Source organism: Erpetoichthys calabaricus, chromosome 1 (assembly GCF_900747795.2).
Source record: "Erpetoichthys calabaricus chromosome 1, fErpCal1.3, whole genome shotgun sequence".
Taxonomy (NCBI): domain Eukaryota; kingdom Metazoa; phylum Chordata; class Cladistia; order Polypteriformes; family Polypteridae; genus Erpetoichthys; species Erpetoichthys calabaricus.
In genome coordinates, this window is record NC_041394.2 from 353,117,709 (window position 1) to 353,145,381 (window position 27,673).

Below are 27,673 nucleotides of genomic sequence, written 5' to 3' on the forward strand. Positions count from 1 at the left end.
GTGTGTGGTAAGTGAACACAATATAAAAGAGAAAATGTCTGAACAGATTCAACCAGACACAGTTAATAAGGGAACATTCACGTTCAGAGTAGCTGTCACCCTAAGTGGCTTTTTGAAGAGTTTGTTTAGCAGTCATTTGTGGTCACAGACATCAGCCTGGTGTCCTACAGTTCACCTTCTTCACCACTAGAGGGGCACATCAGCTCAACCATAGTCTGTAATGCGGGTGCATTCACTTCTGTTACAGTTTCAAAAATCATTTAATTTTACTTCATCAAGCAACACTCAAAAGTACTGAATGACAGCAAACTTTTGGAAATCCAATAAAAAATAATTAAACATCACAATGACAGAAGTATTCAGGAACCCAGCCACAGGGGATGCACAAACCAGTGTGTTTCTTTGTGCCAGTCCCAAGCCCGGATAAATGGGGAGGGTTACGTCAGGAAGGGCATCCGGTGTAAAATTTTGCCAAATCAATATGCGGACAATAATACAAATTTCCATACTGGATCAGTCGAGCCCCGGGTTAACAACAACCACCACCAGTATGGTTAGCCAACAGGGTGCTGGCGGAAATTAGGCTACTGTTGGCCAAAGAAGAAGGAGAAGAGGAGGGGGGAGATGTGTCTGGAGGCAGGAGGAGTGGAGGAAGGTAAAGAGAGTGGAACTGAGGGTAGGAACTTTGAATGTTGGCAGTACGACTGGTAAGAGGAGGGAGTTAGCAGATTTGATGGAGAGAAGGAGGGTTGATGCATTGTACGTGCAAGAGACTAAATGGAAGGGGATTAAGGCCAGGTGGATCGGAGGTGTATTCAAATTGTTCTATCATGGTGTGGATGGGAGGAGAAATGGGGTAGGAGTTATTCTGAAGGAACAGTATGTCAAGAGTGTTTTGGAAGTGAACAGAGTGTCAGCCAGAATGATGATTATGATGATGAATGTTGTTAGTGCATATGCCCCGCAAGTTGGGTGTGCGATGGAGGAGAAAGAAGATTTCTGGAGTGAGTTGGATGAAGTGGTGGAGAGTGTAACCAAGGGACAGAAATTGGTGATTGGAGCGGATTTCAATGGACATGTTGGTGAAGGAAACAGAGGAGATGAGGAGGTGATGGGTAGGTATGGTATCAAGGAGAGGAATGAAGAAGGTCAGAAGATAGTGGATTTTGCCAAAAGGATGGACATGGCTGTGGTGAATACGTATTTTAAGAAGAGAGGAGGAACACAGGGTTAAGTACAAGAGTGGTGGAAGATGCACACAGGTAGATTACATCCTATGCAGAAGAGTCAATCTGAAGGAGTTTGAAGACTGCAAAGTGGTGGCAGGGGAAAGTGTAGATAAGCAGCATAGGATGGTGCTCTGTAGGATGATGTTGGAGATCAAGCAGAGGAAGAGAGTTAGGGCAGAGCCAAGGATCACATGGTGGAAGTTGAAAAAGGAAGACTGCAAGGTTGAGTTTAGGGAGGAGGTGAGACAGGCACTGGGCGGCAGTGAAGAATTACCAGACAGCAGGGAAACTACAGCAGATGTAGTAAGGGTGAAAGCAAGACGGGTGATTGGCGTGACATCTGGAAAGAGGAAGGAGGAAAAGGAAACCTGGTGGTGGAATAGGGAAGTACAGGAGAGTATACAGAGGAAGAGGATGACAAAGAAGAAGCGGGATAGTCAGAAAGATGCAGAAAGTAGACAAGAGTACAAGGAGATAAGGTGCAAGGTGAAGAGAGAGGTGGCAAAGGCTAAGGAAAAGGTATATGATGAGTTGTATGAGAGGCTGGCACTAAAGAGGGAGAAAAGGACCAGTGAGCTACAGAGGGACTGAGCTGGGAAAGACGTGCAGCAGGTTACAGTGATAAAGGTTAGAGATGGAAACATACTCACAGGCAAGGAGAGTGTGTTGAGCAGATGGAAAGAGTACTTTGAGAGGCTGATGAATGAAGAGAACGAAAGAGAGAAGAGGTTGGATGATGTGGAGATAGTGAATCAGGAAGTACAACGTATTAGCAAGGAGGAAATAAGGACAGCTATGAAGAAGATGAAAAATGTAAAGGCCGTTGGTCCAGATGACATACCTATGGAAGCATGGAGGTGTTCAGGAGAGATGGCAGTGGAGTTTTTAATCAGATTGTTTAATGGAATCTTGGAAAGTGAGAGGATGCCTGAGGAGTGGAGAAGAAGTGTACTGGTGCAGATATTTAAGAATAAGGGGGATGTGCAGGACTGTAGTAACTACAGGGGAATAAAATTGATGAGCCACGGCATGAGTAGCTGTGGTATTGTATGAGGAAGTCGGAAGTGGCAGGGAAGTGTGACAGTGGTGAGGTCTGCGGTAGGAGTGATGGATGCATTCAAAATGGAGGTGGGATTACATCAGGGATCGGCTCTGAGGTCTTTCTTATTTCTAATGGTGATGGACAGATTGACAGGCGAGATTAGACAGGAGTCCCCTTGGACTATGATGTTTGCTGATGACATTGTGATCTGTAGCGATAGTAGGGAGCCGGTTGAGGAGACCCTGGAGAGGTGGAGATCTGCTCTAGAGAGGAAAGGAATGAAGGTCAGTAGGAACAAGACAGCATGCATGTGTGTAAATGAGAGGGAGGTCAGTGGAATGGTTAGGATGCAAGTAGTAGAGTTGGCGAAGGTGGATGATTACTTGGGATCAACAGTACAGAGTAATGGGGATTGTGGAAGAGAGGTGAAGAAGAGAGTGCAGGGAGAGTAGAATGGGTGGAGAAGAGTGTCAGGAGTGATTTATGACAGATGGGTATCAGCAAGAAGGAAAGGGAAGGTCTACAGGATGGTAGTGAGACCAGCTATGTTATATGGGTTGGAGACGGTGGCACTGACCAGAAAGCAGGAGACAGAGCTGGAGGTGGCAGAGTTAGAAATGTTAAGATTTGCATTGGGTGTGACGAGGATGGACAGGATTAGAAATGAGGACATTAGAGGGTTAGCTCAGGTTGGACGGTTGGGAGACAAAGTCATAGAGGCGAGATTGCGTTGGTTTGGACATGTGCAGAGGAGAGATGCTGGGTATATTGGGAGAAGGATGTTAAGGATAGAGCTGTCAGGGAAAAGGAAAAGAGGAAGGCCTAAGAGAAGGGTTATGGATGTGGTGAGAGAGGACATGCAGGTGATGGGTGTAAGATGCAGAGGACAAAAGATATGGAAGAAGATGATCCGCTGCGGCAACCCCTAACGGGAGCAGCCGAAAGAAGAAGAAGAAGAACACTAAACCAGGCAATGAAACTAAAAGTGATAACAGACTGAATCACACTGCAATTAAAGGACAACATGAGGTCCTTCTCTACTTTAGTTTAATAGTTTGAGTTTATGGAGGACAAATAAACACTGATTGCATTTACAGAATATTTTTTGTTATATTTGCATTCCAGTTAAGATTGTTATCTAAGTTAGTTCCTAAGTATTTATATTCATTTACTATTTCTACCTCCTCTCCCAAAACAACAATGGGTGAAGTCAAATATTTATTTGGTCTTTTCTACATTCAGAGTGGGAAAGTTTTTATTACACCAGTTTACCATCCAGTCCATTTGATTTAAATTGTGCCTTTCATCCTCCCCAGATATGAGCACACTTGATAATGGAGCAGTGTTCATTGTTCTGTCTCAGGTCACTTGTGTACCGAGTAAATAGTAATGGTGATATGACACAGCCCTGTGGCCTTCCAGTGTTGGAATGAAACAGAGTCCTGTAACTTAACTGTCTGTTGGTTTCGTCCGTTTATAGGAGATGGACGTCTGAAGCAGAGCTCCGCTAGCAGCGGCTTTATTTTTTCACGTATTTCATATTATTTAGAGGTATTCTGTATTTAACCCGACCAAGGAACTTCCACTACAATATACAAGCATGAGTAACAAGAAGAAAAGTCAGAAAGAACCGGAAAAGAAACTTAAAGCTCTATCAAAGTCTGGACAGACTTCCGGCCCGAGTGCATGGTATGGCCTCTCAGAGACTGACCTAGAACAAGCAGATGAATGCGCAGATTTCCTGGGACCCCACTCCATTGTATCGTCTCCAGTCAAGAGTGAAAATGGGAGCGAAGGTGCAAGTGATACAGGTCGCGATGGATCGCCGATTTCTGAGGATCACTTGAGACTAGAGAGGGCCCTACAGGATGTGCTCTCATCTACTCATCGCGAGCCTGCAGCGCCTGCTGTAACAGGAGCTGCATTTCCACTCGCGGAGCACGAAAGCCGAAGCGAACTGTCCGAACTGAAAGAGATGATCGCTACAGTGGCCACTGCCATGGTTATGGCCATGAATGAGCTTAAGAATGAGCTTAAGAAAGATAACATGAATGATCTTAAGAAGGTGACCATTGAGCTCAAGAAGGATAACAAAGATAAGGAAAAGGAAACGCATCTGTTTAAACGTTTTGACGTGAACTTTAAAGGCATGTTGGAGAAATTAGTGGAACACATCGAAGAAACTAATTCCAAACTGAAAATGCTTGGTGACCATATTAATGACGTTTCAGATCAGCTGGAAGACGTTAAGCAGGGACTCACGGCTCGAGTTGAAACAGCGGAACAACTGGCATCTAACGCCGATGAAAAAGCCACAGCTGCGAACTCGGAATGTAAAAAACTTGGAGACAGACTTGCAGCCCTGGAGGATGGGTGCAGAAGAAATAATATAAGAATTGAGGGTATACCTGAGAAACGAGAAAGCTCAAGCCCAGTGAAATTTGCAGTAGAATTACTGTCTAAAATAATTGGAGATGACTTTAAACTCGACATTGAGATAGCAGCGGCTTATCGCACAAACAGACCAAGCACCTTTAAACCTAGGTCTTTTATTGTCCGCTTTGAGCGACTACGATGTAAGCTTGATGTGATGGCACTTCTCAGATGCAAGCAAGAGATTATATTCGAAAATAATCTTATTCGTATTTTTCCCGACTTCTCACCATCAACAGCTACAAAACGCAGATCCTACATCGACATTAAAAAGTTGCTACGGAAAGCCGATATCAAATACAGCCTCTTGTATTCCGCCAAACTGAAAGTGGAAGTTCAAGATCAACATCATATTTTCCTAAGCAAAGAAGAAGCTGAAAAGGAACTAAAGAAGCTGTTTCCGACACTTTTTTGAAAGTTAATAAGGAGCCGTATTCTATCAAGGCACGGGAAGGCACGGGAAGGACCTATGATCTGCTCTCTGGATCCATGTTTAAAGAGACTGGTATTATAATTATACATCCCTTTTTTTTTCCTTTTCTTTTTCTGGACTTTATATGTTTATGTTTTAATCAGAGTTATAGTGTTATTGAGTTAAAGACGTGAGTGTGAAAATGTGGAAGTAATTAAAGTAGAATTCGTTTTTTTTTTGTTTTCTTTTACTATACCTTAAAGTAGACTGTTTAACTTCATACCCTTGGTTTATTGCTTTTTCTACTATCTATACTATTACCATTATACTATTACAGTAGAAATTAGCAAGTTTATCCTAGACTAGTTTTTAAAATCATCCCCAGGGTTGTTTCTTTTTTTTTTTTTTAATATCTTAACTTAAAAGCGCTGAAGATTATTTCAAGCTTAAATATTGTTAATGAGAACATTTTCGGCAGATAGTATTAAGAATTTAACTGCAAAAGATATCTCTGTTTTAATTCTGTAACGCCGCTGCAGGGTGGGGTTTGTTTTGTTTTGGACCTGCTCTGTCTCTTCGTATGTCAGAGGACCAGGACATCGCGAAGTGGGATCAAGCCTCATGTGGGGAGGCAAAATGGGGGGGTGGGGGGATAAAGGGGGGAGAGAAGGAGAGCAGGTTATATCTAATCTATTCTTGTAAATTCTTATAATTATAAATATCAATGCAACAATAGGCTAAAATGCAATAACTCATGGGGAATCTTGAAACTAAGATTAAAACTGCCATATTACCAATTAAAACTATAAAATGACATTAAAAACTCAGAATCAATGTCTCCATGATGGGACAGTTAACTTTGTGAGCTGGAATGTTAAAGGCCTGAATCACGAATTAAAGAGAAAGAAAGTATGCTCTCACCTAACAGGCTTAAACGCTAAAATAGTATTTCTACAGGAGACCCACTTACTAACCAAGGATCAGTTCAGATTACAAAAAGACTGGACTGGCCAAATGTTCCATTCTAGCTTTATAAAGAAAACTAGAGGGGTTGGAATTCTCATACACAGAACTGTTCCATTTGTAGCATCAGATGTAGTGTCGGACCCTGAAGGGAGATATGTGATGGTCATGGGCAACTTATATAACAGTAAAATGATTTTGATAAATGTTTATGCACCCAATGTTGATGATAAGGAATTCATGCAAAATCTATTTGCATCCATTCCCAATGTGAACACTCATAATATTATAATGGCTGGGGACTTTAGTTGTGTTTTAAATCCACTCTTAGATAGGACTCCTGGGACAGGGGGGACGACATCTAATACTGCAAAGATAATTACACAGTTTTTGAATGATCACAACTTATCAGACCCCTGGAGGTTTCTTAACTCAAACTCAAGAACATATTCGTTCTACTCACCAGTGCATTATAGCTACTCAAGAACTGATTATTTTTTTATAGATAATAATTTCCTGCCTACAATTAAATCATGCAGATATGACACAATTGTTATCTCTGACCATGCCCCTCTAGTCTTGGAGCTAAAATCAATAAGCCCCTCACACTCACCTCGCAGATGGCATCTTAACCCTCTTTTATTGGCAGACAAGAACTGCACAGAATTTATATCCAAACAAATCAGCTTCTTCCTAGAGACAAACACATCCACAGAGGTTTCTGCAGGAACACTCTGGGAAACTCTAAAGGCCTTCTTAAGAGGACAGATTATTTCATATCTTTCCCACAGAAATAAATTAGAAACCAAGAAAGTGTCAGAGCTAAGAAATGAAATTACTAGAATAGATGAAGAACAAGCCAGGCGTGCAAATGAAGTTCTCCACAGGAAAAGACAGGCCCTACATACAGAACTTAACATCTTAAGAAACTGAACAACTTATTTATAAGTCTAGATAGCATTACTATGAACAAGGAGAAAAAGCTAATAAGCTTTTAGCTCAACAAATTCATAAACAAGAAGTTCACAATGCAATACCAGTAATCACTGTAAAAAAGACACAAGAAGTCAGAAAAAGGTTTGGGGTTTTCCGGCCCCATATACTGTGGGAAAAGTGCAATCAGTCGAATATACAGTACAACTGTCATAACACCGTTCGCCATCATGGCGGACGGGGGGAACATTTATGAGGGAGGGACCGGAAATGGATGAAGCGCTGCTGGGAAGGAACCGAGATGGATGATGGGACTGCTGACGTCATTGGGGTGCGACAGAGGGAAGGCGGAAGTGGCGTGTTGGGAATCCATGTTCAGCATGGCAGTGTTGTGTCTTTCTTTCTGTTGGAGATAAAGAGAGAAAGGTTAGTACTCCGCCATTCCCGTCTGGTATATGCTTTCATGCAACAGTTTAGGTCGTTCCGCGGCTCCCTAATCGCGCGTGCGTGACATGACCCCCCCCCCCCCTCAGCCCAGACCCACCGGGTCGGGCGGACCGAACCGAGAGGTCGTGAACCCGGGAGAGGGCATCCGCATTGGCCTGAAGGGGACCCCGGCGATAAGTAACGGTAAACTTATAAGGCTGCAGGTCCAAAAACCACCTGGTGACACGAGGGTTCGATTCCTTGTGCAGGGCCATCCACTGTAAGGCGGCATGGTCCGTTACCAGAGTGAACTCACGACCCAGCAGGTAGTACCGCAGATGAGTCACCGCCCACTTAATGGCCAAGGCCTCCCTCTCAACCGCCGCGTACCTGGTCTCTCGGTCCAACAATTTCCGGCTCAGGTAAAACACAGGGTGTTCGGCACCGTCGACGCTTTGGCTCAACACTGCACCCAGGCCTGTTTCCGAAGCGTCGGTCTGGAGAAGAAAAGGTAAAGAGAAGTTAGGGGTGTGTAATATAGGTGCCGACGTCAGGGCCTTTTTTAAGTCACTGAATGCTTGTTCCGCTTTCTGGTTCCACACCACATAGACAGGAGACCCTTTCTTTGTGAGATCAGTCAAGGGTGCTGCTTTTTCAGAGAAACGGGGAACAAACCGGCGGTAATACCCCGCTAACCCTAAGAAAGCCTGCACCTGTTTCTTGGTTATCGGACGGGGCCATTCCAAGATGTCCTTTATTTTGGAGCATTGGGGTTTCACCTGTCCCCGCCCCACTAGGTAGCCTAAATATTTGGCCTCCCTTAAGCCAAAGTAACACTTACGTGGATTAATGCGGAGGCCGGCCTTCGCTAGTGTGGCAAGAACAGCATACACCTGCAGTATATGTTCCTCCCAGGTGCCGGAATAAATGACTACGTCATCCAAGTAGGCGGCACAATAGGATTGATGGGGCCGTAGCACTCTGTCCACCAGACGCTGGAACGTTGCAGGTGCCCCGTGCAACCCGAATGGGAGGACCTTATACTGCCAATGTCCACTAGGGGTACTGAATGCTGTTTTCTCTCTGGCGGATGCAGTTAAGGGAATTTGCCAGTACCCTTTTGTCATGTCCAAGGTAGTCAAGTATTGTGCCCTCCCTAGGCGCTCCAACTGATCGTCCACTCGGGGCATAGGGTAGGCATCGAACTTAGAGACTTGGTTCAGACGCCTGAAGTCATTGCAAAACCTCCAGGACCCGTCTGGCTTAGAGATGAGGACGATAGGACTGGACCAGGGACTATAGCTTTCCTCAATAATATTCATGTCCAACATCCTCTGGATCTCTAATTCCACTTCCGTCCTCTTTGCTTCCGGGAGGCGATAGGGTCTCTCCCTGACTACCACCCCCGGGTCAGTAACAATATCGTGCTCAATCAACGAAGTACAGCCAGGTAACTCGCTAACCACTTCGGGGACGGCATGGATAGCATGTTCCAGCTCCAGCCGTTGTGATGGGGTTAAGTCCGGTCCGAGGTTAAGTGTGAGTTTACTTACGCAAAGGGAGAGGGCGGTACCGGAGGGTGGAGCCTCATCCCTATCTCTCCACGGCTTTAACAAGTTCACGTGGTACACTCTCTCGGCAGGTCTACGATTTGGTTGTTTCACCAAATAATCCACCAACCCTTTCCGCTCCTTAACCTCATAAGGACCCTGCCAATGGGCCAGTAATTTAGAGTGGGATGTGGGTACAAGTACCATCACGCAGTCTCCGGGGTGAAATTCCCTGAGGACAGCATTTCTATTATAGCACCGGGCTTGCGTTGCTTGAGCACGGGTCATGTGATCTTTTAGGATGGGTTGGATTTTGTTCATTCTATCGCGCATTTGCGCAATGTACTCCAAAACATTACTGCCAGGTAGAGCCTCCTCTTCCCAGCCTTCTTTTAATATATCTAAAAGCCCCCGGGGCTGGCGTCCATATAAGAGTTCAAAGGGGGAAAAACCCGTGGAGGCCTGTGGGACTTCCCGGTAAGCAAAGAGCACGAAGGGCAAAAGCTCGTCCCAGTTCCTACCGTCCACGCTGACTACCTTACGTAACATCTGTTTAAGCGTCTGATTGAAGCGCTCCACTAAACCATCGGTTTGCGGGTGATAAACAGACGTCTTCAGATGTTTAATTTTAAGTAACTTAGCCACCTCCCTGAACGTATCCGAAGTAAAGGGAGTACCTTGATCCGTGAGGACTTCTTTAGGTATTCCCACTCGGGCAAAGAGCCTGACTAATTCCCGTGCGATATTCTTAGAAGTAGCGGAACGTAAGGGCACCGCCTCTGGGTATCGAGTTGCATAATCTACCATGACCAATATGTACTTTTGGCCACGGGTCGAAGGTTCTAGGGGACTTACAAGATCAATACCGATCCTCTCAAAGGGAACATCAATAAGGGGAATAGGAACTAGAGGAGCGCGGTCCCTCCTAGGAATATGACGGATCTGACACTCCGGGCAGGACTGACAGAAACGTCGAACCTCCTCATTTATTCCTGGCCAATAAAACCGCTGTTTAATTCTCTCCAGCGTTTTTTCGGTTCCCAGATGGGCACCTAGGAGGTGGGAGTACGCCAGTTCGCAAACCTCCCGCCGGAAGGTTCGCGGCACTAACAATAACTTCCGCACTCCACCTTCGTGTCTCGCGACTCGATACAACAGATCATGTTCTAATACAAAGTAGGGCTGCGGTGGCAAGGAACTTTCTGACAAATGGTCATTTACTGAAACAATTGCATTCCGGGCGTTTTTTAGGGAATCATCATTCCACTGTTCCCTTTTAAATGACACGGGGGTAGACCGGAACTGATTAACCATAGAGTCTATCGGGTCCGCATATACGGGAGCTCTGCAGACACCTTGGCTCGTGCCCTCGCCCGGATCTTCATCAGGGTCGGGGTCCGACGCCAGAGACTCTTCCCCCCGGTCACTATTATCTAAGGCATTTGCCCGTGTGCACGGCCTGGGAGCCGCGGGGGTGGTGCTTCGCGTACCCATAACAAGACCCAACTTAGCTCTAGGAGTGGTTATTTGTTTCCCGCTGTTGCTATCTGACCAGTCGTGTCCCAAAATGACAGGAAAAGGTGGCTCGGGTAAAACCACAACCGTTAACTGAGACAAGCCACCATTCCATGATAAAAAACACTTCGCGGACTTATAAGACTTGGTCTCCCCATGTACACAAGTTACGTTGACATACTGGTATCGCCATTGTCGCGGTAAAACATAACGGCGAGCGACAATGGTAATGTTGCTGCCGGAATCAAACAATGCAAGCACAGAATGACCATTAACTAAAACCACTCCCGTATTTGGAATAGCCAGAGGGTTTGACAGAGCACAGTACCTTTCTGTGGTGGCCCAAGTACAGTCCATTGGCTCCTGGAGTGGCTGATACAGAGGGCAGGCAGACAACAGGTGACCGAGGTCCCCACACTTGAAACAGCGTGGCCGGCCGGGTCTGTCCTTGGCCTTTGGCGGTGCTTCCGCCGCGCGACGTTTGGGCTCGGAGTGACTGGTCCGCCCCGTCGAGCGCCACGAGCCAACTTTTCCGATCCCCCGGTTCGGTGCACCGCGAGTTGACACTCCAGGACCTCCAAGTGTCCTTTCATGTCCTTGTAGGGGTGTCTACGGACCTGCTGGGCGAGATATCCCGGCATAGCGTTCACTAAGCCCTCACACGCCACCTGCTCTACTACTTTACGTGCCTGGGGACCTTCCGGTCTTAACCAACACCCCATCTTGCTCCAGAACTCGAAAGCCTGGGCTCGGGCAGGGTGGTCGGGGTTGAACTGCCAGGTTCGCCATTCACTCGCCTGCTGGTCCGTAGTGATGCCGTAGCGACTCAGGATCTCTGGCTTTAGGAGGTCGTAATCTGCGGCCTCCTCCTCGAGGAGATCGTAATAGGCCCGCTGCTCAGCACCCTTCAGGTACGGAGCCAAAATGGACGCCCACTCCGCCCGTGGCCACTTGTTGCGAGAGGCGGTCCTCTCAAATATGCCGAGGTATGATTCTATATCATCTGCTTCGGACAACGGTACCATCGGAGGAGGCGGAGGTCGGGAGGGCTCCGGTCTTACCGCTTCTGCCGTTGTCAGCCTTGCCTTGGTTGCTTCAAGCTCCCGCGTTGTTTCTGCATGTGCGATCCGGAGATTCTGGATTTGGGCAGCCATCCCGGACAGCACTTCGTTTAGTTCTTGTCCTTCTGACATGTTCGGACAATACTTATCTCCTGCCGACTACGCCACTGTAAAAAAGACACAAGAAGTCAGAAAAAGGTTTGGGGTTTTCCGGCCCCATATACTGTGGGAAAAGTGCAATCAGTCGAATATACAGTACAACTGTCATAACACCGTTCGCCATCATGGCGGACGGGGGGGAACATTTATGAGGGAGGGACCGGAAATGGATGAAGCGCTGCTGGGAAGGAACCGAGATGGATGATGGGACTGCTGACGTCATTGGGGTGCGACAGAGGGAAGGCGGAAGTGGCGTGTTGGGAATCCATGTTCAGCAGGTTCATGGCGGTGTTGTGTCTTTCTTTCTGTTGGAGATAAAGAGAGAAAGGTTAGTACTCCACCATTCCCGTCTGGTATATGCTTTCGCGCAACAGTTTAGGTCATTCCACGGCTCCCTAATCGCGCGTGCGTGACATCACCAACAAGAATGGAGAAGAAATCATCGACCATAATAAAATAATGCACACATTTAGAGATTACTATAAGTCTTTATATTCCACTGAGCCCAAAGAAGACAACACACAATCTAATGCATTTCTGGATACTTCACAGATACCACAAATAGATGCTTTAAGTGCTGAGGAACTGGATAAACCTCTAACGCTAACAGAATTACTAGACGCTATAAAGTCACTACAAAGCGGGAAATCAGGAGGCCCTTCTTATTGGCAACATTTACAGAAGCTAGAGACAACCAAATACTACCTCAAACATTTCGACAAGCATTAATCACCGTCTTTCCTAAACAAAATAAGGACTTGTTACAATGTGCATCATACAGACCAATTTCAATCCTGAATAATGATGTTAAGATACTCTCAAAAATCCTAGCTAGAAGGATGGAGAAAGTGCTGCCCTCGGTAATATCACAAGATCAAACTGGATTTATTAAAGGCCGACACCTATCTTCAAATCTCCGACGCTTGTTTAATGTTATATATTCACCAGCAAAATCAAACATCCCAGAGATATTACTATCATTAGACGCAGAAAAAGCATTTGATATGATTGAATGGAATTACCTTTTCACTGCTTTGGAGAAATTTGGGTTTGGCCCAAATATTTGTGCTTGGATCAAACTACTGTATACCAATCCAGAAGCTTCAGTTTGTATTAATAACATTTGCTCAGACTACTTTAAACTAGAACGTGATACCAGACAAGGATGTCCCTTGTCGCCACTGTTGTTTGCAATCGCTATTGAACCACTGGCGGTTCACTGCCGAAATTCTTATCAGATAAAGGGGATTGTCAGAGAAGGACTGGAACAGAAAATTTCTCTATATGCAGATGATATGGTTTTATATATATCAGACCCAGAAAACACTATCCCCGCTGTTCTAACAGCACTAACAGAATTTCAAAAGATATCTGGTCTTAGAATTAATCTGAATAAAAGTATACTCTTTCCAGTGAATTCACAAGCATATAATATTAGATTAGACACCGTACCTTTTACCATAGCAGATCAGTTTAAATACCTAGGGGTAAATATCACAAGTAAACATAAAGCTCTTTATCAACAAAATTTTGGCGTCTGTATGGAAAAAATTAAGCAAGACTTGCATAGATGGTCAACCCTTCATCTCACTCTAGCCGGAAGAATTAACATTGTTAAGATGAATATCCTTCCTAAACTTCTCTTTTTATTTCAAAACATTCCAATATATATCAATAAATCATTTTTTAAACAGTTAGATTCAATAATAACCTCATTCATTTGGAACTCAAAACACCCACTTATCCGAAGAGCGACCCTACAAAGACCTCAGGCAGAAGGTGGCATGGCTTTACCTAATTTTCAGTTTTATTACTGGGCAGCAAACATACAAGCCATAAAAACCTGGACACAAATAAATGAACATACACAGGCTTGGTCTGCAATAGAAGTAAAATCCTGTAGTACTTCTTTATATTCCCTGCTCTGCTCTCCAATAAATGAAAGTTATCGCAAATATACTAATAACCCAATTGTGCTTTACTCACTCAGAATATGGAACCAAATTAGAAAGCATTTTAAGATGGAAAATCTTTTATCAGTGGCACCTCTGCAAGGGAACCACCTCTTTCAACCTTCGCAAGTATATCCAGTTTTTAATACCTGGAAAAGTTTTGGGATTAAAATGCTCAGAGATCTTTATATAGACAACATATTTACATCTTTTGAACAATTACGTTCAAAATTCAACCTCCCAGCTACACATTTCTTTTACTATCTTCAAATTAGAAATTTTGTTAAACAGAAATTGCCCGATTTCCCCCACCTTGCACCCTCCACAATGCTGGAAAAAATACTGCTCAATTTCGAGGAAACAAACACTTTTTCCGCATTTATAGCCCAGCAAATCCTGTCCGCTTGGGGGTGGCCAAAGACTCTTTGAAAAGAGTGTCCCACCCCACCCGCCTGATTGGCCCTTCTTTGTGTCAAGAGCATTTTGAGGGGTGTCGGTCCCACCCCCCTGCTTGGTCCTGTTTTGGGTCAAGAGCGGTTTGATGGATTGTCTCTTATTCATGTTTGTGAAATGTACTTCTACATAAAAAAAAAAAGCCTAAGGTCTCGGGAGTCTGATCATTGTGAATAGTTAATACAGAATACGGAACACACGCCGCACTTGTTCTATCTCTTCTGAAAAACACTAGTTGAATTTGAACATCATATACTATGGTTGGTTAACACTGTGGACACATGCCCCCTAAAGATTATAGAATCTTTTGCGTTCTCCAGTACAAGATCCATAGCACCCGCAGAAAGTCTGGCAATTAAGTGGAGACCTCTTAGTTTGTCAGAATCATCTGTGTAGAGCCCAGATCCATATTCTAAAATATCTTATATCTATTTAGTTAGTATATCGGCACGGTTCATTTTCAATATATGGGGTATATTTCGCTGACCAGGGGTTTCTTGTCAAAAGGTTAAAATAAAACAGAGATCCAAGATATCCCTAATTGAAACAGCAACATTTGTTATTAAGTGTATAGGTTTGTCCTGCATTCTCATTCTTAAAGCTGTATCAAACTATGTTTAATTTCAAAGCAAAAAGCATCCAATCATTTTGCTTATAACTAAATTAAATAAACCTTATAAACATAGCCCAGTGCTTGATAATATACTTAACACTAATTGATATGATTAAATGGTACTCTGTGTTTTTATTTAGTTTTAATATTTTTAATATTACTTTTGCAAGCTTTGTTTAAAAATTAACTCTTTAAGACATCTTCAGACTATTCCAGACTGTGCATGTCAAAAAAGCTTATTATTTATTTCAAAAAGGTTTCTTTTCATGCTGTTTTGTCCCCATATCAATGTTTTTTATACCTTATAACTCCACTTTTTCATGTTCTTCCTGACTCTGGAGGAACACAAACCCAACTTTTATTGCCTGATAAGGTCCTAACAATACCAGTCTAATGTTAATTAACATCATACTCTCAGATGTTAAACAATGTTTTGCCCAACTCATTGCAACTCCGAGGAACGGGATAAATAGATGACCGTTTAGCTAATAATATACTGCAAAACATGTAGGTTCAGTTGCAGTGTGCTGTGAGTTTGGGGTGATCCCTTGTCGATCCGTTATTAATATGTTTTTTAATTTCCTCTGCGACTTAGTGTTTGTAAATTTAGTTTTTTACTGTCTTATATTTGTGATACTTGCTTCATGTGGATATGGGTGAGTTAATGTTTCATTTTGGAATAATAATAATAATGTCTAGCTTAACTCTGCCCTTGACCATGATCACCGCACAAACCCCGGGCCTTTGACTCGTAATCAAGAAGAATGCAACCACTTCTTGACTCTTGGAATCACAGTTCAAACTTACATCCCCTTCACCCTGAATGCGACTCAAACAAAGGATGTTTTTTTCACAAACAGATGGGGGAAAAGCCATTTTCAAGGCTAGATGTCCTATGTAACTTGGACTACCTAAAAGAAAGAGTAAACCTCACAGATTTAGTAAACTTGTAATCCTTGTGCTAACACATATCTTCTTCTATAATAAGCTAACGTGGCTGTTCGTTTGTCTGTCCAGGATTTTAAATCACCTGTAGCTCGCAAACCTATTGATTTGAAATTTGTTACACATATACTACGTGACGGCTACTATCCACTTTCGGGTGATGATTTTATTACTCTTTTTATTTTATTGTTGAATCAACTCTCGGCACCGCGCAGCAGGGCGGCCATGCTGCGCATGTGTGAGAAGCCGCGGGCCGCTAGGGTGGAGAAAAAAAAAAAGAGCTGCTCAGGAAGCAGCAAGCCCCTCATCCTCTGAGCAAACGAATGCTACACGTACAGAGAAAGAGGAGGAATACTATGAATGCTCAAGTCAAGTGTATTCACTGCACGTTATCGTGTAGTACGCCGTTACTGGTAATAGATATTATGTAACTATTCACTAAAACATTTTCCTTCCTGATTTGCCTAACATGTCCAAAACAAGCCTAATCAGCCCTGTAGTGTACAGGCTTATATAACGTACTATAACCATTCTTATTTTTCAGGGGCTTATAACTGCGGTAAAATGGAAGGCTATTACCAAGCAGTAACAGAATTTCTAAAACTTTGTATTATACAAAACACCCTGAGTATCAAAGTGTTCATAGCCTGATGATGAAAATGCTGTTTTAAGTTAAAACCTGAACAAGATAACTGTTTCTATTCACCATATAAAACGTTTAGTAAATAAAGAGAGACTAAATACAATTTATAACAAAAATGGAACACCGATGGACAACTGAATAACCGAGCAAATCTAATTTAACTTGAAGTGAAGCAGAGTGTTTTACAAATCATCCCCTACACTGTGATTCTCAAACTGTGGGGCACGACGTAACAAAAAGAAAACAAGAATCGAAAATATGAAAAATACATCTATTGAAACCAAAACAAATTAACTCAAACTACATTCTAATACTAGAAAAATAAATATAGAGTTAGATAAATGTCGCTAAAAGTTAAGTAGGTATAATAAAACATGCCCCTATGTTATATCATTACTTAAAAAGAAAACGTTAGGGGGACACGATTACGTATTTGCGACCCAAGTTTTCATAACACAGTTTTAAAGGTTGAGAAATGCTGTCCCTTCAAACTAAAATCTACAAAGAGGAAGCCCCCAATTGCCTTGGTGAAATGGATCCAAAGCTGACATATTGGTTGAATTGGTAAATTCAGAGCTTTTAAAAAGTGAGTAGCCTGGATTTTTACACCATATGATTAAGTTACTGTCACAGAAACAAGGACTGCTGAAACTTATAAAATGTAAGTATAACAGTTAAAAACCTAAAGAGAATAATGATTGGGGTGTAAGCAAAATGTTCTGATCCACCAAAATAAGGTTTACTGAACAATGCACAAGATGGAAAAAGGCGGTACCAGATTAAAAAACATAGTGAAATCCTGACTAGTACCGTGTTAATATATTGGATAGTCTGTGCCTGGTAAAGTAGCTTAAAACATACCCCAGTAACAGACGCACTCAATCCTCTGCTGAAGATGGCTCGTTGCACTGTTTAAAAACTCTGCGATAGAAAATTACCGTTAAAAACCCTTTTAAATCAGAAAGGAGGGTTTTCTCGGACCCCTATTAAACACGTCCATTCCTTTCATTACTAGTTTAATAGGATCGCAGGTATAAATATGAATACACTGGCAAGCAAACTTTTTAAAATCTAAAGACTTAAATAAAAACAGACATCCTGATCTCAGAGCCCCTGTGTATTAAGATATAAATTCCTGGGTCCGTGTTCAGGGTTCAGTCAATCTGTCTCCAGCCGGCTGTCCAAATGAGAATTTTTATAAAGCATAAATGTTTCATTATCAGACTTTTAAAACAACCGGTTACCGCGAACGAGTACATAGTTCAGAATACTGACGTCTTATGTGCGAGCTATTACACACCATGCCTGCTCCTTTAAACCAGGCCTGAATATTCTCAGAGAAGAGAACCTGTTTGAATTTCAGACGCCGAGACAAAACTTAATTAAATGTAAAGCCCGTTATTGTAAGAGGGGAAAAAAAAAACTAATATTGTTTGCTTCAGTCCTATGAACATTAATCGTCGTACACGTAGATAGAGAGATAGAAATATAAAATGGTAGCCTACAATTTATACACACGAGCGCGCTCCTACACACGCGCTGTGTGTAATTAACATGCTGATAATTCCTGCACACTGTAAACAAATATTTTTAAAAGGGAATTACCGGAGAGTCAACTTGGAAATATTAAGTATAAAATATAAGGATTCATCCCTCCATTTTAAAACATGTTCGTTTAACACTTATAATAATCATGAACGGGTCTTACCGTTATATTGACTGTCGGTGCTCTGTGCAGAATAGTCTGTAACAAATACTTACATTTAAACCTTTGGCCGTACACCGAAAAGTCCTGTATTTTTTAAAAAGGAGCCTTTGTTATGCGTAGATTTATTTTAGCAACTGTCTGGCCTCACTTTAAGTGTGTTTCAAACTGAACCTTATGTTAAAGTAATTATGTGTGAACATCTTTTGTGTCGGTATAAGGATTGAGCCGTCCTAATAGCTACACCCCCACCCCCCTTAGCTTCAGGATGTCAGAGCTGATGACCGTGGACATCTGTGTATTGTTCGGGTTTACATCTGTATTTTAAAAGTCAACTTTGTAAGCATTCGAAATCTTTTAATATCACAAGGTGAGACCTTTTTTTCACACTGCCCCGAACGATCTGATACGGGCTTAAAGCTCAGATGCTTGTGAACTCCCAAAGGCCTTGCTGAGGTGCTTAAGACAATTTCACTTGGCAGGGATTTTTTTAAATATATAACTCCGGGTTTGAAATTTATACGTCTCAAACGTTCTTTAAAAGGATCCTGTTGCCTGTTATTTTACAGATCTTATATCGATCTCGTTATTAAAAACTTTTTCATCTCGTGAGGGGTTTAGCTCCTGATACGCAGGCATGCAGGACGATGTCCCAGTGCCTCACAGCCTTGAGGTCTGTTAGTTTCCTGGGGCTGCACGCTCAGACAATTGCCTGCTCTCTGCGTGCACGCGCAGCGGTCTGCTACAAGAAGCTCTGTGTAGAGTAGACGGAGAGAACCGGGCAGCTTGTATTTGGAAACTACAGGCAGCCTGCTCCGAGACAAAGAGCCAGGCATCACCCGGCGGTGTGAAGTAAAGGTTTTTTCAGCTTAGAGACTGTCTGTGAGCTGGAGAAATCATTTTTGACTTAGATAAAAGGTTAGATATTTTAAATAATAGAGTTTCTTACCCAAAGCAATAGAGACAGGAATGGCCCCCAAGAGGCTTGGATGGTAGGGGCCCTTCCTTAACATGTTGGTGTGTGTGTGTGTGTGTGCGCGTGCAGGCAAACTCTCCTCGGGCTACAGGCAGAGGCCGCCTGCTCCGAGACAGAGAGCCGGACAGCACCCGGCTGTGTGAAGTAAAGGCTTTTTCAGCTTAGAGACGGTCTGTGAGCTGGAGAAATCATTTTGACTTAGATAAAGGATTAGATAGATATTTTAAATAATAGATACAGAGATTTTCTTACCCAAAGCACTAGAGTCAGGAATGGCTATAAGGCAGAATGGACAGGCTGAAACATGTGTGTGGTTGTCTCTCCTCGGGGAGAAATGATCAAGGACTGGCCTGGGGCTGGATTCAGAGTCAAAATGACTAAGACGGCCATCCGGTGTGTGTGTGTGTGTGTGGGCGGTCTCTTCCTCTAGGGGCGGGGAAGCGGAAGGGGGCGTCCTCAGGGTTAACTGACCGTGGGCAGGAAACTAAGTCAGAAGGCCTGTGACCACCAAGAGGTGCGGACGGCAGGGTCTGCTACAGACTTGCCTGAACTTGTCCTCGGGAGAGGTGGGGGTGGGTTCAAGGAGGGGGCACCCATCCATCAAATAAAATCTTGGCCATTTCCTGGGGTAAAAACAGGATGGGAGGGTTCAAGGAAGGGACAGATGTTTCCTGGGGTAAAAACTGGATGGGAGGGTTCAAGGAAGGGCCGGACATCAGCCAAACGAATCTTGGCCGTTTCCTGGGGTAAAAACAGGATGGGCGATGGCCCCGGAAGTGACGGACTTCTGGCCGGGAAACCGGAAGGGGTGGGACCTCATGACATCAATCCAAAGGGGGCGGGGCTTAACTCAACAATCATTTTTTGACATTTTGACAGAAGCCGCATGGCTTATACTACTTAGGTGCATTGGCAATCTTAAATTATGCTGTGTTTGGGTGAGTACGCCCTGCGGTGGGCTGGCACCCTGCCTGGGGCTTGTTTCCTGCCTTGCGCCCTGTGTTGGATGGGATTGGCTCCAGCAGACCACCATGACCCTGTAGTTAGGATATAGCAGGTTGGATAATGGATGGATGGATTATTATATTGTAATAGATAGCCCAGCCACAGACAGACACGATACCACAATGTCCACCACACACACGTTTAATTACAACACACTATATACAATATTTACAGTTTGCTCAGTCCTAGCTCCTTCGGCCACCTCCACTGCTGTCCATCCTCTTCCACCCGACTCTGGCTCCCCGAATGGAGTGAGGCGGCCCCTTTTATCCTGCCCTGGATGTAATCCAGGTGCACAATGACGAACTTCCGGCAGCACTCCCCGGTGTGGCGGAAGTGCTGCCCTCGCACCCGGAAACACTCCAGACGCACACCATCCCTGGTCCAGCAGCACTTCCTATATATACAGTCATATGAAAAAGTTTGAGAACCCCTCTCAACCTGCATAATAATTTACTCTACTTTCAACAAGTCAGCGCTATGTCAGCTCAACTACGAGGGAGTGAATCTAAATATGATGATGTGTAGAAATTCTTATCCATTGAGCATGATGACGATGTCAATAGGAACAGGCCATGCAGCCCAATAAGCTCGCCAGTCCTGTCCACTTAATTCTTCTCAAGTAACATCAAGTTGAGTTTTGAAGGACCCTAAAGTCCTACTGTCTACCACAATACTTGATCACTTATTCCACATGTCTGTGGTTCTCTCTGTGAAGAATAACTTCCTACTGTTGGTGTGAAATTTCCCCTTAACAAGTTTCCAGTTGTGTCCTCATATTCTTGATAAACACATTTTTAAAGTCACCGTCTCGATCCACTGGTCTAATTCCCTTCATAATTTTAAACACTTCAATCAGGTCTCCTCTTCATCTCCTTTTCCTTAAACTGTAACGGCTCAGCTCTTGTCATCTTTCCTTCTAATTCATCCCCTGTAGTCCTGCAATCAGCCTTGTCGTCGTTCTCTGATCTTTTTGTAGCCACAACTCCACACAGCACTCCAGGTGAGAGTTGTTAAAAACAAGGTGAAGGCAGCAAAGTGGAGTTTCACTCAAGTGCGACAACACAAAAATCAAAACAGAAAGAACCATAAGAAGAATTGTCCGCAATAGAACCCTCACCTACTGACATCCAAAAAGAAATCAGTGGCACTTCAGGACAAATGTCCACACAGCTCAGTTTTGGTTTTCCTCCACAGATATTGTTTTTATGTTGAAGCTTCTCCTCGATCTCCTGGACAGAAGGGAGAATAAATGGAGAGGGTTTGTGTGCTGAATTAGCCGGGGCTTTCATTCTGTCCTTTTGTTCTGGAACATTCAGGTTATGCGCACTGCCAGGTGCTCTCTAGTAAACAAAAGAAAAGTCTTATGACAGGGTTTGCAGGACCCTCTGATAGTCGTAGTTGTTCGCTTCTGTTTATTTTAACTACTGTGAGCTGAGGTAAGGCACAGAAATAAATGGCATCTCAAGGCCCATCAGCATCTCCACTGTCATTATTTAGAAGATAATGTGAGAGGGGAAAGTTTTATGAAAGTCTTGTTGTGAATAAATTCCAAAATGAGTGTGACTGTCAGACTTTTCATTCAGGCCTACTACACAATGCTGATTTTTCTGTTTTTTTTCTGTGTGTTTCCTCTTAGGAGTTCACCAAATCTCTTCTTATCAAGTGCAGACAAACATCAGCAGCCTCACCATGAGCACCATAACTCTGTACAAAGGCGAGCAGTTAAATGGAGACAAGCGCAAATACCACAATGATGTTTCTGACCTTACAGTTGATGGCTTTGACAGGCAAATGGCCTCCTTGAATGTGCAGGGGAATCCCTGGGTTACTTATAATCAGGCTCAATTTAGAGGAGCTCAGAATCTGTACACAGATGGAAATTATCCGAGTATCCCAGAGGGCAAGAGGTTTACATCTATGAAGCTCATCAAAGACGTGGACGCCCCGCGTATTATCTTGTTTGAGAAAATCAACTTTGATGGTCCGTCTACCGATCTCGATGAGCACACAACATTGCCTTCGGGGTACAAAGTGGCCTCTTATCGAGTGCGCAGTGGAGCCTGGTGTCTGAGTTTCAGAACATGGCTGGAAAAATGCATGTGGCCTTCAAAGGGGATGAAGTGGCCGACTGTCGCAGTATTGGCTTCTGAAACTACCCTGCGTCTCTGAAGCCATAGTGTGAGAAAGGCAACACATGAGAAGGGGTGTCACCAGCAAGGACCCCCTGAAGAAACGGCAAGTTGGCACCTCCAGGCTGACAGGCAGCATGGAAGATATGAGAGCTTTCCACTGATTTTCTGTCTTTTTGAGGCCATTGCATGTCTTTTAATTAATTTTACTTTTATTAATCTTGATCACTCACTTTGTTTAACTGAATGATAATCAGACCAAATTAAACTGTAATGGCTAAACTAACAATTGTAAAGTTTTCTTGATGAAACCTTCATGTTTCTGTGATTGTTCTTTATTTCAAACACTAAATAAATAGTCGAGCACAGATACAATTCATTGCCGTGTTGTAAACTTTGTCATTTGAAAGTTTCATTTCATTGTGACTTTGGTCCACAGTGACTTTAATGCAGATGGGATGAATGACAAGATGACATTGAAGAGCTCAGCGAGGAGAAAACTGGAGAGAAAGAAAAATGGGGGAACAATAAAGAAGTGTGGAGAAGAATCAACTGTGTGGGTCCTGAGACAGTGACGGGCACAGAGGTTATGGTGGGCTGAGGGTCACAAAGGGGACAAGGGGCATAAGACAAGACAGAGTCTGTCACATTTTAATGCTGGGCTCAAATCAGTGACCACTTTTGTTGTTGCCTTTTTAATTTCACAGGAAATTTGGATAAAATTCACCACCTTCACAATATGTCGCGAGAGAACTGCCGGCAACGGCGACTCACTCAGACTTTTCAGAACGCTTGGCGGGTGGGGCTTTGCAGCGGTGCAGAGAGAGGAGAGAGACCAAGGTGAGAGACTATTACAACAAAGTATTTTTATGGTCCCGACAGTTTCCCCATATGACACGAGACTATAGAAATCGCGTTACTGCGAAGTACATTCAACAGATGCTTTTGTGGTCGCAGCTCAGTTGTGCACATTTGCACAACGATCCCCAAACAGAAACATTGTAAAAAAATCTCTTTCTTCGAACTTTCCTTGTACTGTTTTTATTTTTTATTTATTTTTTTCCCCAACCGGTCCGTGGAAAAATTTGCATCTAATAAAGTGGTCCTTGCTGTCAAAAAGGTTGGGGACCACTGGTCTAAAGAATCGCAAAGGAATGAATTGAAATCACATGGATGTAATTACATCCATATATCTGTATTTCCATTAAGTAATATATGTAAAGTAGAATGGACGTTTAATCGTGTAAGTACATAATGTCCTTGAGTTGCTGCAGGTATATGTATGAGATATATTTGAGTGTAAAGGTGTAGATGACGTACACAGGAACTACAGAAGTCATGAAATGGTATTGGACATATGCGATCCCGTAAGTACTTTTGCTTCAATAACATTGTCTGTCATGGTGTTGACGACTAACCGTGTACCGTTGCATAAACCTTGTTTAGTATTAAGGTTTCTTAATAGCATGACTATTGTTCCGACCTTAAGGGTAAGATTGTGTTGTGGCAATTCGGCAGGGTTAATAGTGTTTAAATATTCCAAGGGGAAATTAAGATGCTCATTTTCGTCTTCAGAATCAACATTGTCAGTACTTAGAAAGAGGCGGCTTTCATCAGGAAGCAATGCAATCACTTGGTTATATATGTGATCAACGTCAATATTTTTTGGACATAATATAGCCCGTTGCATTAGTTGAGCTCTTTCGTTTTGGAGCTGTGACTCCTTTGGGTCTGCTGTTTGAGAAACGCATTGTAGGTGCCTGCGTTCATCGTTTTTATCCATGCGGGCTCGTTTTTGTATCTCCGTTAGTCATGTTCATTCGTTTTGCAGCCATGACTCCTTCGCTTGCGGTATTTCAGACGCGCGTTGTAGGCACCTGCGTTCATTGTTTTTATCCATGCGGGGTCGTTTTTGTATCTCCGTTAGTCGAGCGCTTTCGTTTTTGAAGCCGTGACAGCTTTGCTTCCGCTGTTTCAGACGCGCGTTGTAGGAGCCTACGCTCATTGATTTTATAAATGCAGGCTCGTTTTTGTATCTCCGTCAGTCGAGCTCTTTCGTTTTGGAGCCGAGAGTGTTTTGCCTCCGCTGTTTCAGACGCGCGTTGTAGGATTCTGTACGTCTAATATGGAGAGATTGTGTATTGTTATTATCCATCTGGTCTCGTGTCTGTGTTTTCTGTGGTTGTACTGTTAATATTGTATTACTGTAATGTGATTCACATATGCTGTGTAGTCCAGACGTTTATTAGACAACGGGATTTCCTAACGGCCATATATAACCAAAACAATAGTTCAGCCCTACCTATGAAATGTAATCCCCCGGGATCTGGTGTAAAGCGTTCAGCGGTATCTACAATCCCAAGCAGCACATTATTCCTAACTTCACTCCGCAGCAGTGCCACTCACAATATGGCGGTGATGCCTGCGCCTTCCGTACTATCTCGGTTTTGACTATGCTGTGTAGTGTGGAATTTTGCGGCATCCGTACTCTCTCCGGTTTGACTCTGGGGTGGGGCACCGAATCCCGTTGTGTTTGTTTGTTCTGTGGCCGTTCTCTGTGGCCGTGTCATTAGCTATGGGCTTGTTGTTTTATTTGTTATTTCCGTTAGTTGAGCTTTATTGTTTTTGGATTTGGTGTAAAGCGTTCAGCGGTTTGTACAATCCCAAGCAGCACATTATTCCTAAGTTCACTCCGCAGCAGTGCCACTCACAATATGGCGGTGACGCCTGTGCCTTTCGTACTATCTCAGTTTTGACTATGCTGTGTAGTGTGGACTTTTGCGGACTCAGTACTCTCTCCGGTTTGACTCTGGGGCAGGGCGCCGAATCGTGTTGTGTTTGTTTGTTCTGTGGCCGTTTTCTGTGGCCGTGTCGTTAGCTATGGGCTCGTTGTTTTATTTATTATTTCCGTTAGTTGAGCTGTTTTGTTTTTGGGCCGTGCCCCCCCCCCTGCTTGCGGTGTGTTTGTTTTTGGGCCGTGCTCCCCTTGCTTGCGGTGAATCAGAGGCGCGTTGTAGGCGCCTGTGCACTATGTCTCCTGTGTCCATGGCCGTGTCCTGCGTCCGTGCCTTCCGGTGCCTGCATCCGGTTAGTAATATGGATGAACAAGGACCTTTAGAATGCGGCCAGCTCAGCGGCTTTTATATCTCAACCTCCTGACACATCAAAGAAACCTCAAAATGACGCCAGTGTGGCCAAGCAAAATGGCCAAAGTAGCAGAGTGCTGTGTGAGTGTGAGATAATGAGAGGAGCGATTACTAAATGAACCTTCTCAGAGCTCAGATCTTCACAGGACAAACAAAGGATCAGTTTAATTAGGAACATAAACTGGGCTTTCAGAACAAAATGCCAAAGAGTCCATTAAAAACATTCTTTGATATTGTAGAATATCTCTAACTTGTTTGTTGTTTTCATTTACATGATCTAATCAGATCAAATATCACTTTCTACAATGCTTTTCAAACAGCTCCTACTCTTTCTCCTGTCATTTTAATGACACACTACCTCAGTTTGGGGTCTTAGCACAACACTTTTCTCAGTGGCCTTTCCCAAATAACAAAAATCAGACAACCAATGACATAACCACAGCTGATGGTTTTTCTGATTCCTTGCAAAGCTCAAATTATTTAAGCAGCTTTCACTTCTTGTACAAAACCCCTTCACACTGTCTGCTGACCACCACTGTAAGGACACTGAACACTCCTGCATCCTCGCACCCAGAGGTGGCCTTAGGGGTGTTCAGGGCCTAGGGTTGACCAACCACACGCGGGACTGGTTACGTCAAACGCTGTTACCGGTATGTGTGAACCATTTAAACCTGCGTGCGAATTTACTAAACATAATATTAACATACACCGGATTTTCACATTATAGTATTCAGCTAAATTTTTGCAAGATAGCACAGGGACTTTATCAAAATATAACGATATAATCTATTAAAAAAGTGCGCCATGATCTCTTCCACTTATTGCGTCGATAGTGATATGGCTAAACCAGTAATAAAACGTTGCTGTGTGTTCCACTACCAAATACTTCCCGCACTGTTTCACCGAGGCCTACTGTAGCAAACTGAACCAAAGACTTGAGTATAAAAATGATGGTAGGCTTTCCGGATACGAATGAGTCATAAGTGAAAAGCCATCAGTTGTTCCCAAGTCAAAACAGAAGCCAACGCCGTGACTAATGGGCTATACCAATTTTAGAAAGGGATTATACTGGCAACCCTTTTCGGGCGATGAAGGTGGACTATTGAATATTTTCAAAGACATACATGTATGGAATGTGACCTTGAAGGGGGATTTTAAAAGGGTTCCTCTTAGAAGCACCTCAAATATCTATAAACTGGATAATTTAACTTGACACATCTGCTCGAATGAGACATACAGACCTCAAAAGTGGAGCCCCCTTACCTGTGGGGCCTGGGGCGGTCGCCCCACTTGCAACCCCAACCACCGCTCTTGCTCACACCATTGTCTTGTGTTCGGCAGTCCAAACCCATCTTCTAAAGGACATCCTCTCATTCATGAGACAAAACATCTCCACTATTACACCAGCAATATCCATAAAGCTCATCTGTAATGGACATCTGTTCGCTTTCTTGTCTATGTTTTATGTAAAAAGATGTTTTGTGCTCATCCTTCATTTCCTACAAGACTTCAGCTACATTACCAACATTCAAATCATTTTGCTTGGACAGTGACACACCAGAACTCCGGAAAGCACATTCAGTGAACAGAGACTGCTATAAATGGACAGCGGATCTCCTGCACTAAATGACTGCTTCCCTTGAACATGGCAGAAAGTGTAAACTGCGCTCATAGCAATCACATCTGATAACTTTCTCCTTCATTAAACCGAGTTTCCCTTCTCTTCTCTTTGCTCCTTCCCTCATTTTGCTGACAATAGTCCCACTGTGCCCTTCACTGTCACCTCTGCTCTTCCTGTTCCACCCACTTCTCTTCACATCTCTCCTGACCACTTCTCCTCTCTTGACACCAATGCTGTCACTGATGCTCTGTGCTCAGCTCTTTCTTCTTCCCTTCATATTGTCCATCCTAAACTCAGATAGGCCTGCATGTGAAAGACCCTTCTGTCCAGAGCTTTCTGAAGCCCCTCACAGTTCATAGACAGAGCTTAGGAGACCTGATAGGAAATGAAGGAAGTCAAAGGTTCAGGCCAAGCAGGATAAGTATCAATCTCCTCTATCATCCTCCTCTTCTGCTACTACCAATGCTAAGGTGAGTTTCATTCACGGTGGGATTAGCGACATTTCTGACACATGTGCCTGGTTCTCTGTTGTCACCCCTCTCCACTTCACCCTTAACTTCCTTGACACAACCCTTTCCCAGGAAAATATGGCTGTCATCAATGCCCCCTCTAAACTGAGCATGAGAGTGGTTGCTCATATGTTTAAGAAGCGTCTCTCACTAAAAGAAATGACTTTCAAACAAAGTATAATTATCAAAAAATTCAGGATCAGTCAGAAAAATCATTACTGACCCGATTTAAACAAGTTTAAAGCAAAAG

At 43.5% G+C, this 27,673-nt stretch overlaps 1 protein-coding gene across 1 annotated transcript in view; it reads left to right on the top strand.

The window, feature by feature from the left end:
* Positions 1-27,673, top strand: part of LOC114642750 (endonuclease domain-containing 1 protein-like) — a 240,259-nt gene that overhangs the window by 28,307 nt on the left and 184,279 nt on the right. The window lies entirely within an intron of this gene.